General features: G+C 33.4%; 1 protein-coding gene across 1 annotated transcript in view; it reads left to right on the plus strand.

Moving 5' to 3' along the window:
- Nucleotides 1–2,039, plus strand: part of lrfn1 (leucine rich repeat and fibronectin type III domain containing 1) — a 346,207-nt gene extending 344,168 nt beyond the window's left edge. The window contains 2 exon segments of the mRNA NM_200615.2: nt 1–355; nt 438–2,039. The exon segment at nt 1–355 is cut by the window's left edge and continues 1,478 nt beyond it. The gene's annotated coding sequence lies outside the window, so the exon portion shown is untranslated.
- The last annotated feature ends 11,984 nt before the right edge of the window (nt 2,040–14,023 follow it).

Genomic DNA, 14,023 nt, shown 5'->3' on the forward strand with positions numbered 1-14,023 from the left:
CACAACAGAGCCAGATCAGTCTCAAAAATAATACATTTACAAAATAAAATTCATACACTATTCACATTTACAAAATGACAATTCATATAATACACAAATCCAATTTGTAACTACAAAACAATTTATAAATACACAATACACAATTTGTAAATTCAAAAAACAATTTGTAAATACACAAATCCAGTAAGTAAATTTAGCACAATTTATTAATACACAAGTCCAATTCGTAAATTCATAACACAGTTCTTAAATGCGCAAAACACTATTCGTATTAAGTCAATTACTAATTCATAAATACAGATACAATTGTAAATTCAAAACACAATTCATAAATACACAAATCGAATTCGTAAAATCAAAACACAATACGTAAATACACAAATCGAATTGGTAAAATCAAAACACAATACGTAAATACACAAATCGAATTTGTAACTTCAAAACACAATTCATAAGTATGCAAATCCAACTCGTAAAATCAACACAATTCATAAATATGATAAAACATAATTTGTAAAATCAAAGGACAGTTCATAGATACCCAAATTCTTTAATACGCAAAACACAATTTGTATATTTAAAACACATCGTAAATTCGCAAAACACTAGTATATTTAAAACACAATTTTTAAAAGTGCAAAACACAATTCGTAAATTCAAAACAATTTGTAAATTCAAAACACAATTCATAAATACGCAAAACAATATATATTTAAAACACAATTAGTAAATATGCAAAACGCAATTTATAAAAATGCTAAGCACAATTTGTATATTTAAAACACTGTTCACAAATATGCAAAACACAATTCGTATATTTTAAACACAATATGTAATTTCAAAACACAATTTGTATTTAAAACACGATTCGTAAAATGCTAAACACAATTCGTGCATTCAAAACAATTCCTACATTCAAAAAAATTAATAAATACGCAAAACACAATTCGTATATTTAAAACACAATTGTAAATTCCAAACACAATTCATAAATACGCAAAACTCAATTTGTACACTTAAAACACAATTCGTAAATATGCAAAACACAATTTGTATATTTAAAACAATTAGTTAAATCAAAACACAATTCATAAATATGCAAATTCAATTTGTATATTTTAAACACAATTTGTAAATATGCAAAACACAATTCGTACATTCAAAGCACAATTTGTACATTCAAAACACAATTTGTAAATATGCAAATGCAATTTGCAAATTCAAAACAATTCGTAAATTAAAAATACAAATCGTAAATGCACACATCCAATTCATTTGCGGAAATAATTATAATTTTTTCTTGTAAATTCATTAATTTTTTAATTTACGAATTGGATGTTAAAAATTTGAAATGCTCTGTGCATGTAAGAGTTCAATTTTTTAATGTATATTTTTGAAACTCATCTGGCTCCATACACACACACACACACACACACACACCATCTGTCCGTCATGTCTTTCTGTTTACTACCAGAAGCCAAGGGTGAAAAGCAGGACTGAGAGCTGTGTGTGAATGTGTTTGTCCAATCCCTTCAAAACTAAACAAAAAATAAAATAAAAAACAGAAACTTTTGCACAGAAGACACGAGACACAAACGGACACAACGTATCGCACCAGTCTATACAACAATAACTATACAAATAACCATTGATTTGGAGGAACGGATGGGATTTTCCATGCGGACGATTCGCAGGATGGACGCTTTCTCGAATGTGACTGTATCCGAAAACACATGGCTTTTGTATCTGGCTGGTCTGGATAAAAAAAAAAATTAAAAATACGTAACTCAAAAAAAGAAGTTAAGACCAATAACGACAGCAACGACAAATACATATATAAGTATATTAAAATCTCTCTGTGTATGTGTTATAAATATGTAAGTCATAGGTGACATGACTTTTTACCAAACATCTGTGGTGTCGGCGAAGGGTTTTTACATTAAAAACCGGCGTCTTCACGAGTCCCCGCGTTTCGCGTGTTACGGTTTCAACATTAATGCCTCACGAGGAGGGGATTAAAGCTTTTTTTTGTGTGTGGACCGACTGTAGTGATGTGGTTTTGTCGTCTTTTCTGCTGTTTAATTTTTTGTTTGTTTATTTTTGTGCACATTTCTTCACACGTGCTGATTGAGATGTTTCTAAATCTAACAGACAACCAATCACGGGTGGTTTACAGATTATTTTGGAGGGAAGAGGTGTTTTTTTCTCACAGTGTGCAGAGGCTCTGTATTTTTTTAATTTAATTTGACTTTTCATTCATTGCAAACAATACAACAATTCGTAAATTCAGCACAGTTCATAAATTCAGCACAATTCATAAATACGCAAAAACACTTTTTAAATGCACAAATATAATTTGGAAAATCAAAACACAATTTGTAAATACACAAATCCAATTTGTTAATGTGCAAAAGCGCAATTCATATTTAAAAACACAATTCATAAATATGCAAAAACACAACACGTAAATTCAAAGCACAATTTAAAGATACACAAATCCAATTTAGAAATTCAAAACACAATTCATAAATGCGCAAAACACAATTTGGAACAGAATTAAAAACGCAAATAAAAAGTAGTGATTTTTAAAATGAACAAATTTTTTTTATTTAAAATTTGTAAATTCAACACAATTCATAAATACCTATAAAGACAATTCATAAATTCAACACAATTCATAAATATGCAAAAAAAAACTATTTGTAAATACACAAATCCAATTCGCAAATTTACCACAATTTGTAAATAAGCAAAAACATAATTTGTAAATTCAGCACAATTCATAAATACACAAAAACATAATTTCTAATTTCAGCACAAATTATAAATACGCAAAAACACAATTCTTAAGTTCAACACAATTCATAAATATGCAAAAACACAATTCAGAAATTCAACACAATTCATAAATACGCTAAAACAAAATTCAGAAATTCAACATAATTCATAAATACGCTAAAACAAAATTCGTAAATTCAACACAATTCATAAATACGCAAAAACACAATTGGTAAATTCAACACAATGCATAAATACGCTAAAACAAAATTCAGAAATTCAACACAATTCATAAATATGCAAAAACACTTCGTAAATTTAACACAATTCATAAATTTGCAAAAACACAATTCATAAATTCAACACAATTCATAAATATGGAAAAACACAATTGGTAAATTCAACACAATTCATAAATATGGAAAAACACAATTCGTAAAAAATACACAAAAATAAAATGTGTAAATTCAACACAATTCATAAATACGCATAAACACAATTTGTAAATTCAACACAATTCATAAATACGCAAAAATAAAATCCGTGAATTTAACACAATTCATAAATACGCAAAAACACAATTCGTAAATTCAACACAATTCATAAATATGCACAAACACATTTCGTAAATTCAACACAATTCATAAATACACAAAATAAAATTCGTAAATTCAACACTATTTATAAATACGCAAAAACACAATTCGTGAATTCAACACAATTCATAAATACGCTAAATAAAATTCGTAAATTCAACACAATTCATAAATACGCAAAAACACAGTTTGTAAATTTAACACAATTCATAAATACGCAAAAACACGATTCATAAATTCAACACAATTCATAAATACGCATAAACACAATTTGTAAATTCAACACAATTCATAAATATGTAAAAATACAATTTGTAAATTCAACACAATTCATAAATACGCAAAACTAAAATCTGTGAATTCAACACAATTCATAAATACGCAAAAACACAATTTGTAAATTCAACACAATTCATAAATATGCAAAAATACATTTCGTAAATTCAACACAATTCATAAATACACAAAATAAAATTCGTAAATTCAACACTATTTATAAATACGCAAAAACACAATTCGTGAATTCAACACAATTCATAAATATGCAAAATAAAATTCGTAAATTCAACACAATTCATAAATACGCAAAAACACAATTCGTGAATTCAACACAATTCATAAATATGCAAAATAAAATTCGTAAATTCAACACAATTCATAAATACGCAAAAACACAGTTCGTAAATTTAACACAATTCATAAATACGCAAAAACACAATTCATAAATTCAACACAATTAATAGATACGCAAAAACACAAGTCGTAAATTCAAAGCACAATTAGATATTGAAACGCAATTTGGAACAGTATGAAAAACGCAAGTAAAAAGTAGTGTTTTTTTTATTTACTTTGACTGATAAACATTATGTAATATGTTCCTCATGATTTCTTTTAATTACCACATATTCTAATTTTGGTTCTTGCAACACATTTCACAAAAAGTTGGAACAGTAAAGCTTTTACAACTTTGTAATGTTGCTGTTCCTTTTTACAACACTTAAAAGACGTTTAGGAACTTAAGACCCCAAGTGCTGAAGTGTTTCAGGTGTAATTCTGTCCCTTAACAGTAGTACAGGGTCTTCGTTGTTGCATTTTGAGCTTGAAAATGCACCACGCATTCACTATTGGAGACAGGTCGGGACTGCTGGCAGGCCAGTCCAGCACCTGTATCCTCTTCCTCCACAGCAGGACTTTGTAATGTGTGCAGAATGTGGTTTTGCATTGTCTTGTTGAAATATGCATGGGCGTCCCTGAAACAGAAGGCAGCATTTTGTGCTCCCAAATCTTGATGTGCTTTTCAGCATTGATGGTGTCATCGCAGATGTGCAAGTTACCTTTGCCTAGGGAACTGACACAACTCCATACTATGACAGACCATGGCTTTTGAACTTGCTGGTATAAGTCTGGATGATCCTTTTCTTTGGTTCAGAGCACATGGTGTCCATTTCTCCAAAAAAAAAATACCTGAGACACCGATTCATCTGACTGCAGTACACGTTTCCCCTCCATGATGATCCATCCCCGATTCCTTTGAGCCAGAGAAGTTGACAGCGATTCTGGACACTGTTAACATAGGGCTTCCTTTTGGCACAATACAGTTTGAACTGCCATTTGTGGATGTAACTCTGCATAGACCTTTTACGCACTTTCGCATTTTTCGAACGGAAATACGTCAATGTAGTGTATTAGAACTTCCTGTTATCATAGCGGCAGATACGAAAAATGGCAGAGTCGAAAAATCGCAGTTTCTGTTGTGTTCCAGGCTGTTCGTCTTCTAACCAAAAACAGCCCTACCTTTCATTTCATTCTTTTCCTGTGGATCCAAACCTGAAACCCAAATGGATACAGGCGATCTGAAGAGAGGAAGGGCATAGTTTTATAGTTATGTAAAACAGGTAGCACCTATGTCTGCAGCCGGCACTTCGCTCCGGATGATTACAGTGGTGGCTGCGTCGTTCGTCGCCTGAAGAGTGGTGTTGTCCCGAGCCTATTCCCTTGGAACAACTTTACAGCTCCTTTGAGAAGGGAGTCAGTATAAGACAGAACCTACAAACGTCAGTCTAAACAGCTATGCTGTGAAGATAGCGACATGGTGGCTAAGGCAGCAAGGATGGATCACGACTACGTGACACACCCACCTGCATTGAGGTAAAGTTAGTTTCATATTCACACATTCCTTCATTTAGAAGTCTCTATATTATTTACCATGTTACTTTGAATATTCGATCGAAATTACCATGCAAACATGAAAACAACATTAACGCTGGTTATTTGACTGTGAACAATGTTGTACTTTGATAGTCATTGGCTGCTAATATGATTTCACTATTTAGAGTTTGCAAATAATACTTTAAAGAAATTATATTGTTAAAGGGAAAGTCTGAATGTGCAAATATAAAACCAACTTTACCACTATCCCACCTGCAGGTAAGATTGTTCATAGTGTATTTAGTTAAAGGTTCAGGACACCCCGGAGAACTTTTTTTTTTATATTAACAGATGTGTGTGTGTTGAGCATCAGTTAAGACAATGTTAGCACCTGTCAGCTTTAATTGTGGGGAAAACTGGATCATTTTGAGCTTTTGTCAGCTAATTTCAGCTTCCGGGTTTAAAATGATTTTTGGGGCGGGATCAAAATCGGCGACGTAGCGCAGAACTGCAAGTGCAATGATTACGCGTCGGTTTCTCATTATTATTCATAGCGGAGTTTTCTTATCCTATGAGAAGAGCCGGCTGCTTAATTATTCATGAGACCTGCCAGACCTGCCAGTGTCAAGCCCGAGCTGAGAGACACGGAAACCACGGCACAGTATTTAGCCGTTCATGAAGGCTCATATGCGTTTGTTTCCATCATCCACGGGGTTTGTTGCATGTTTTCCCTCGCGATCTTGTCAGGGCCGATCATACAGCAAAGCTGTGTGCGTGCTGCTAGCATTTTTGTCGGGAGAGCAGTACGAGAATTAGAGAATGGCGGACGCTGTCTTTTATCAGGAGTTCATTCACATTCAGACACATCACTGTGCTGCTGTGTTTGCCTAAATCCTCCAGATTACCAGCAGGGCTAATGGTTAAAATAGACGGGTCAGGAGACCTGCTGCACTGAGTCTGCTGGATACGGGGATTGAGGGAGAATCCTCATTTATAGTGTTTACATGAACACACTTATCTTTATAATGATATAAATTGTGGTTATGTGTATATGAAATTACGAATAACAAATGTAGCAGGGCATTAAATCACTGTTCATTTCTTTGCATTTTAACTTTGTGAACTATAAACTCATGCGTCTCCTCTTTGTGTCTCATTTTGTGAGCTAACTGACAACAGCAGTTATTCGCTCCCCTTCTCCCCTGCTGGCCACGCCCACTCCTGCACAATGCTCGCGGAGTTCCACGCCCATTAATCATGCATCTTTTAAAAAAAATTCTGAAGTAGACTTTAACCGAAAGAGGGGGGTGTCATGGCCCTTTAATGCTAGTCAACTATGTGTACCGTTATGCATATCTACCTGAACAAATTAATGTTAATAATATGAGCTGTTCACGAAACTCAACTAAAAAAAATAAAATATATATTTTTAACAATGAAACAATTTATTGCTGTGACATGTAGTAAATACACGAAGTTTTATTATACTAGCATGTGTGGAAGTATTTAAAACAAGTGTGTTACAACTGGCCCTGTGTTAGGTTCTGCCCTGCTCTCCCCTATTTTAATTGCATGTATTTAATTACTTATTTAATTAACTTCGGAAGACAACTCAGGCTCGCCGAAAACACTCTAGCTGCCTTTTCTCCGCCAAAAAACTCATACCGGCACTGGGTTTACACGTTGTTGACGTACTTCCGGTTTTTGCGTAAAAGGTCTATTGTGGTACTTGGCAAAGGATTGCTGCAGTAGTGCTGAGCCCATGTGGTAATCTGGCTCATAGATGAATGAGGATTCTTGATGCAGCGCCCCCTGAGGGGTCGGAGATCTGTTCACATTGACTTGCGCTCTTGTCCTTTACTCACTGAAACTCCTCCAGATTCCTTCAATCCTCTAATGCTGTTCTGCACTGTTGAAGATGAAATATGCAAATGTCTTCCTCTCTTTCTCTGGGTTTCCCCTGAGTTCCCCGGTTGTGCTCCCACCGTCCAAAGACATACATCATAAGTAAATTGACTAATCCAAGTAGCATCTTAAGAAAACTCTTAGCCAGCTATATCTCTCAGCTAATCTTAAGCCTTAGTAACATGCTAATTCATGCTAGAATCATGCTAGTAACATGCTAATTCATCCTAGAATCATGCTAGTAACATTATGCTAGTAACTTGCTAATTGATGCTAGAATCATGCTGATAAAATGCTAATTCATGCTAAAATCATGCTAGTAACATGCTAATTCATGCTAGAATCATGCTGATAACATGCTAATTCATGCTAAAATCATGGTAGTAACATGCTAATTCATGCTAGAATCATGCTAATAACACGCTAATTCATGCTATTATCATGCTAGTAACGTGCTAATTTATGCAAGAATCATGCTAGTAACATCATGCTAATAACATGCTAATTCATGCTAGAATCGTGCTTGTAACATGCTAATTTGTGTTAAAATCATGCTAATTCATGCTAGTAACATGCTAATTTATACTAGAATCATGCTAGTAACATGCTAATCTTTCTCTATCTATCCATCTGTCTGTCCATCCGTCCGTTCGTCCATGGATCCATCCATCTATCTGTCTTTTCAGACTTTTTAAAACTGTTTAAACTAAATAAACTATTACCATCAGGCTTTCACAAGCCAGTTTGTCCTCAGACTTTAAAATATATATACACACACACACACACACACACACACACATATATATATATATATATATATATATATATATATATATATATATATATATATATATATATATATATATATATATATATATATTCGCCACAGTGGAATGAACCGCCAACTACTCCGGGATATGTTTTACACAGTGGATGCCCTTCCATTTGCAACCCAGTACTGGAAAACACCCATACACACTCATTCACACACACTATCACACTACGACCAATTTAGTCCCCTATAGCGCATGTGTTTGGACTGTGGGGGAAACCAGAGCACCCAGAGGAAACCCGCACTAACATGGAGGAGAGCTCGCTCCTGAAACATGTTTATCTGCTATTATATTTCTGTTTTGGTTCAGTTAGCTGACAAGGCAACTTATTACAATTTTTTTAAAGGAATAAAATATTGGTTCTATTTTTTATTTCTTTTAAAATATCTCTTATTTATGTATTTCTTTTATTTATTTATTTTTGTAAAATGGTATAGATATATAGAGCATTATAGTTTTAGTTCCTTGTGAGCTTTATTCTGTGAACATGTACAGTAAGCATTACATTATTCACGTCTACAGCCTGCAGAGACATTATTATCAATAAGCACTTCTAGAAAGTGCTTTCGCTTCACAAATGCAGTGCAGTGATCAACGAACGGTAAGTGTGACATTTAAAACATTTGTACCAGGACCAGAAGTGCTTATTAGCAGGAAAAACACAACTATTATAATCAAAGGCTGAACAATGAACTCCACTGCAGGTAAACAAGGCTGTAAGTGTTCGCTTTAGATTGAAAATGTAACCTTTTCCTCTTATATATATATATATATATATATATATATATATATATATATATATATATATATATATATATATATATATAAAATATATATATATATATATATATATATATATATATATATATATATATATATATATATTAATGTTGTAATTTTTATTATTATTATTTTCATTTATTTTTATTATAATTTTTTTGTATTTTTATTATCATAATAATAATAATAATAATAATAATTATTATTCTTATTATAATTATTATAATTATTTCTTTTATTATTATTTTATTCTATTTATTATTTTTAGTATTTTATTATGTACTATTTTATTATGTACATTTTATTATGATCATTTTTTTATTATTTTTATTATGATTTGATAATTTTTTGGTTTTTTATTATTATTTTTACTATACTTTTTAATTTTATTATTTTTTATTATTTTTTATATTTTATTAACATTTTTATTTTTATATTATTTTATTATAATTTTTGGTATTTTTTATTGTCATTTTTATTATTTTTATATATATGTTTTTATTTTTTGTATATTTTATTGTTTTATTGTTTTACTGTCTTTTCTATTATTTTTTGGCATTTTTATTATTTTTATATTTTAATAGTTTTATTATTTTTATATTTTTATTAACATATTTACTTATTTATATTTACACATTTATTTATTTTTTTGTAGTTTTATCATCATTTTTATAATTTTTTATTATGAGTTCAAATTTTGTTCATTGTTTTTATTTATTTCCATCTTTTTTTTAATTATCATTTTGTTAATTTTTCTGTTTAATTCAGTTTCTTTTTCCTTTTATTATGATCGATTTTTAGGCTCTGGGTGTGTCCCTGGTCACGTGTTCTTCATTCCTGAACATCTGAGGATTGTTGAATCTTTCAGGAATCTTCTGAATGAAGGTTTGAATGTCATATTTCTGCTTTAATGTGAGAGCATGAGTTGACTGAATTGAACGTGCGTGTGTGTGTGTGTGTGTGTGTGTGCGTGTGCGTGTGTGTGTGTGTGAGAGAGAGAGAGAGAGAGAGAGAGTGTGTGAGAGTGAGTAATGTCTGCTCAGTTTCAGTGAGTGATGTGGCTCAGCAGACTGAAGCCTGGTCAGACAGAGCTCATCATCAGTGTGTTCACAGAGGCATTAACATGTAACTGCCTCTTCTGACAGCCGCGTCTCTAATTACCCTTTCATTGCAGTAAAAGTCGAGTTAAACTGAAAGCGTTTGTTTATTGAAGTGCTTGATTTGTGACACTGAGACTCTCAAATCTGCATCAGCTTCTAATAGTTCAGATGCAGGAGCACAAATCCATTAGCTTCCTTTCCCTCAATAAAGTATGAATAATTATGACAATTCAAAAATGACGCACAATTGCTTCTATTTCTGACTGAAGACTGAAATATATGAAAGCAGGCGCTATTTTGCATTAAGTATAGTGAAGTTTTGTACATGGTGAAAATATATACAGAATGCAAGGAGATTGATAAACCCATGAAGCATTGCGCTTTAGCTACTTTATGGGCATGCTTTTTCTCGAAGTCTTGTACAGTGGGTGACACTTCAAAAGGAGCTGAATTTGCTGAATTTGCTCTTCAGTGTTTGAACTCTCAGTAATGATTAAATCACACTGAACTGAGCTAAACTGAGCTGAACTGAACTTAAACACTAAAAACTGAACTACACTGTTCCAGTTACTATGACCATTTATGTGAAGCTGCTTTGACACAATCTACATTGTAAAAGCGCTATACAAATAAAGCTGAATTGAATTGAATATTGTCTTCAGTGATCAATGAACGGTACGTGTGACATTTAAAACATTTGAACCAGGATCAGAAGTGCTTATTAGCAGGAAAAACACAACTATTGTAATTAAAGACTGAACAAGAACTCCACTGCAAGTAATTATTTAAATTAATAAATTATTTTATTATAATTAGCATTAAATTATTGTATTTATATTATCATTTTTACTATTTTATAATTTTTTAATTATTATCTTTTTTTTTTTACTAATTATTTTCTAATTACACTATCACGTCTTTTTTAAGAAAACAGCTGCTTTAGAACTTCAAATGTTCAACAACCTTACAGATTTATATGTCTTAACAATAAAAATTAAAAATAAAAAAAAAAATTAAAAAGTATTACTCAGGTGAGGCTCGGACGCGAATCGACGACATTGTAACGCAACATGCTGACCACTAGACCACAACGGCGCTGTTGCGCTTGTGTGGCCGGAATGATAGTTACGTCATCTTTACCCTGCAGGCAGCATTTTGCTCATGGGGCTTTGAGACAATAAATAAGAAGAGCGGAGCTGCTGTAAAATAATGAATAAAAAGAGTGAGGCAATGGTCAAATAAATAAATAAATGAAAAAAAAGTGCGACTGCTGAAAGTGCAAGCAGATAGAAACACCGGCCCTCACGGCCAAAAAACAAACCGGCCCACCGGGAACTCTCCTGGTCCTCCCGATTGGCCAATCTAAATGGCTAAATGAATCATATTGGAGTTATTGGGATAGTTAGATAAATATAAAAGCACATTATAAGACAATGCAAGTGTTTTTGACCCTGCATGCAGATTAGCCTCTTGTTGGAGATCCCCAAAACCAAAATATGAGCATTTATAATGCAAAATAGGGGCTCTTTAAAAACGTGTTAACAAGCTTCATTATCATTGTAAACTTAGTAGAATTTTTTCTTTAATCAAAAATAATTGAAATGTATTTAAAAGTGGAGCAAGAGAGGCCAAACCTACAGTATGTGACCCACATATCAATTTTAAACATCTGGTCCAAATACTACATTTGATATCTGGCTCAAGTGTTGTGTGCCGCCTTAAAGACGGTGCCAAACCCAGGCCACAGCTGGCGCACATGCTGTATGCCAGTGCTGGACGAACGCCTGCTGTGCCAGCTTTATGCCAAATCTGAGCAAGAGTTCTGTGCTACCAGGGTAGTTTCGAACCATTATCCTCATTGATGCCCGTGCTAAATGATTCCTGAGCAAACATTACAAATGTGATGTAAATTAGCATGAGGCGTAAAAGAGGTAGATGATATAAGTGTAAATAAATGCAACAAAACATTACAGATGCAGCGTAAAGAGAAGAAATACTCTCTGGATTTTAATCGTGCAGTTAATTATGAGCTCTGTCCTGCATAACATGTGAAAACTGTAAATATTCCAGCAGCAATGCTTTTGTTAGTCTTAATAAAAACACCTGAGAGAGCATGTATATAACGTCATGTACAGCAGGCATGGTATACAGCTTTATCTATCAAATATGTATGATATAATGCAATGCCAGTTTATTTCTATAGCACATTTTATACACAGTGACAATTCAAAGTGCTTTACATAAACAGGAGTAAAAGAGACGAGTATAAGACAAAGAAAAACAAATAATAAAAAGGATTAAAAACAGATTAAAATGTGCTTAACAGGTTAGAAAAGAATAAAAAAAGAAAAGCAAGACACAATAATGTGATCTGTCGGCCATAGCACAGCGCTCAGTCAGTCAGTAAAGGCACAGCTAAACAGATGTGTTTTCAGTCTTGATGTGAACGTGCCTAATTGTCACGGGCAAAGAAGAGGTGAACTCAAATGCAGAGAAAACAAAGTCTTTATTCAAGTAGAGGGTCTCGGGAAAAGCAACGAAACAAAGGTAGCCCAGTTGGGTAAACGCTGGGGAAGCATCAAGGAATAAACTCCACAATAACGGGACGCTCGCTCACTGGAAGTCCTGGACACAGATACAGGGTGAGTAATGCCGAGTTCAGACTGCATGATTTTCAAACTAGTCGTGTCACAGATGTTTTCACACTGCATGACTATCTGGGCTAGCGTTTCGTCGCTGCTTTGTTTACACTGCAAGATGGTTCGGCGACATGGACTTTTACATTGCATGACTTTACTATAGGGTGAATCGCCGACAACTTCGTCCAAACTACGTCTCACAGCCAAAAACATGTAGTATATCTTTTGTTATTAACTACATTATGAGAAAGACGCCTTTAATGGGGTAGAACATGTACATGTTTGCTCACCTGGGTTTAAAGGGAATTAGCCATTTCTCCTCAACGTTGATAATAAACTAATTTCTTTCTGTATGAAACGTCAAACAGACACGGCTGCTCCTGAGTCCTGTCAAACCTCCCCTAGTTTTTCCTGTAACACTAAATAGAGGAAGGTAGCAAGAACGCAAGGTACGGTGACACTAATGTTGGAGCACATCTGATCATTTCTGGAAGCTGATTCCAGCAGCAGGGGGCGCTGTTAGTAGCTGAAAGCGGATTCACCCTGCTTTGACTGAACTCTTGGGGCTCTATTTTGACAGTCCATGCGCAGAGCGCAAAACGCAGGGCACAAACGCTTTCAGGGCGTGTCAGAACGCATTTTTGCGAATTTAAAGACGGGAAAATCTGCTTTGCGCCGTGGCGCATGGTCTAAAAGGGTTGAGTTTATTTTCTTAATGAGTTATAGGTGTGTTTTGAGAATAAACCAATCAGAGTCTCATCCCCCATTCCCTTTAAGAGCCAGTTGCGTCGCACCATAGCGCCTTTGCTATTTACATGACGACTTTGTAAGAGGAAAAACTGAACACTTCACTAAAGAGAAAACAGTTAAACAGAGCATCTGCAGTGCGAGAATGAGAGATAAGCCTGCTCATTATCTACTTTCACTTTCGCTTTCGTGGATAGGGAAACCTTGTACGCACAGATATCAATTAGCCTATACATAATTAATTTTGTTTAAGCGCAAAGATTTGTGTCAAAACTATTTCTAAATTCAGTTTTAATTTCCAGCAAACGAATAAATGAACAATAATAACGAAGTGTGTTCAAAAACCTGAGTTCTATCCTAAAACACATGCCATGCCCCATATGGTCTAAAACCTGACAGGTGGACAAATCTAAGCTTGTTTTTAATAAAACAAATATAAATATGGATATAATAAATAATACTGCTAATAATAATAACATTATACAAAAGCAAATTAA

Source organism: Danio rerio, chromosome 15 (assembly GCF_049306965.1).
Source record: "Danio rerio strain Tuebingen ecotype United States chromosome 15, GRCz12tu, whole genome shotgun sequence".
NCBI classification, from domain to species: domain Eukaryota; kingdom Metazoa; phylum Chordata; class Actinopteri; order Cypriniformes; family Danionidae; genus Danio; species Danio rerio.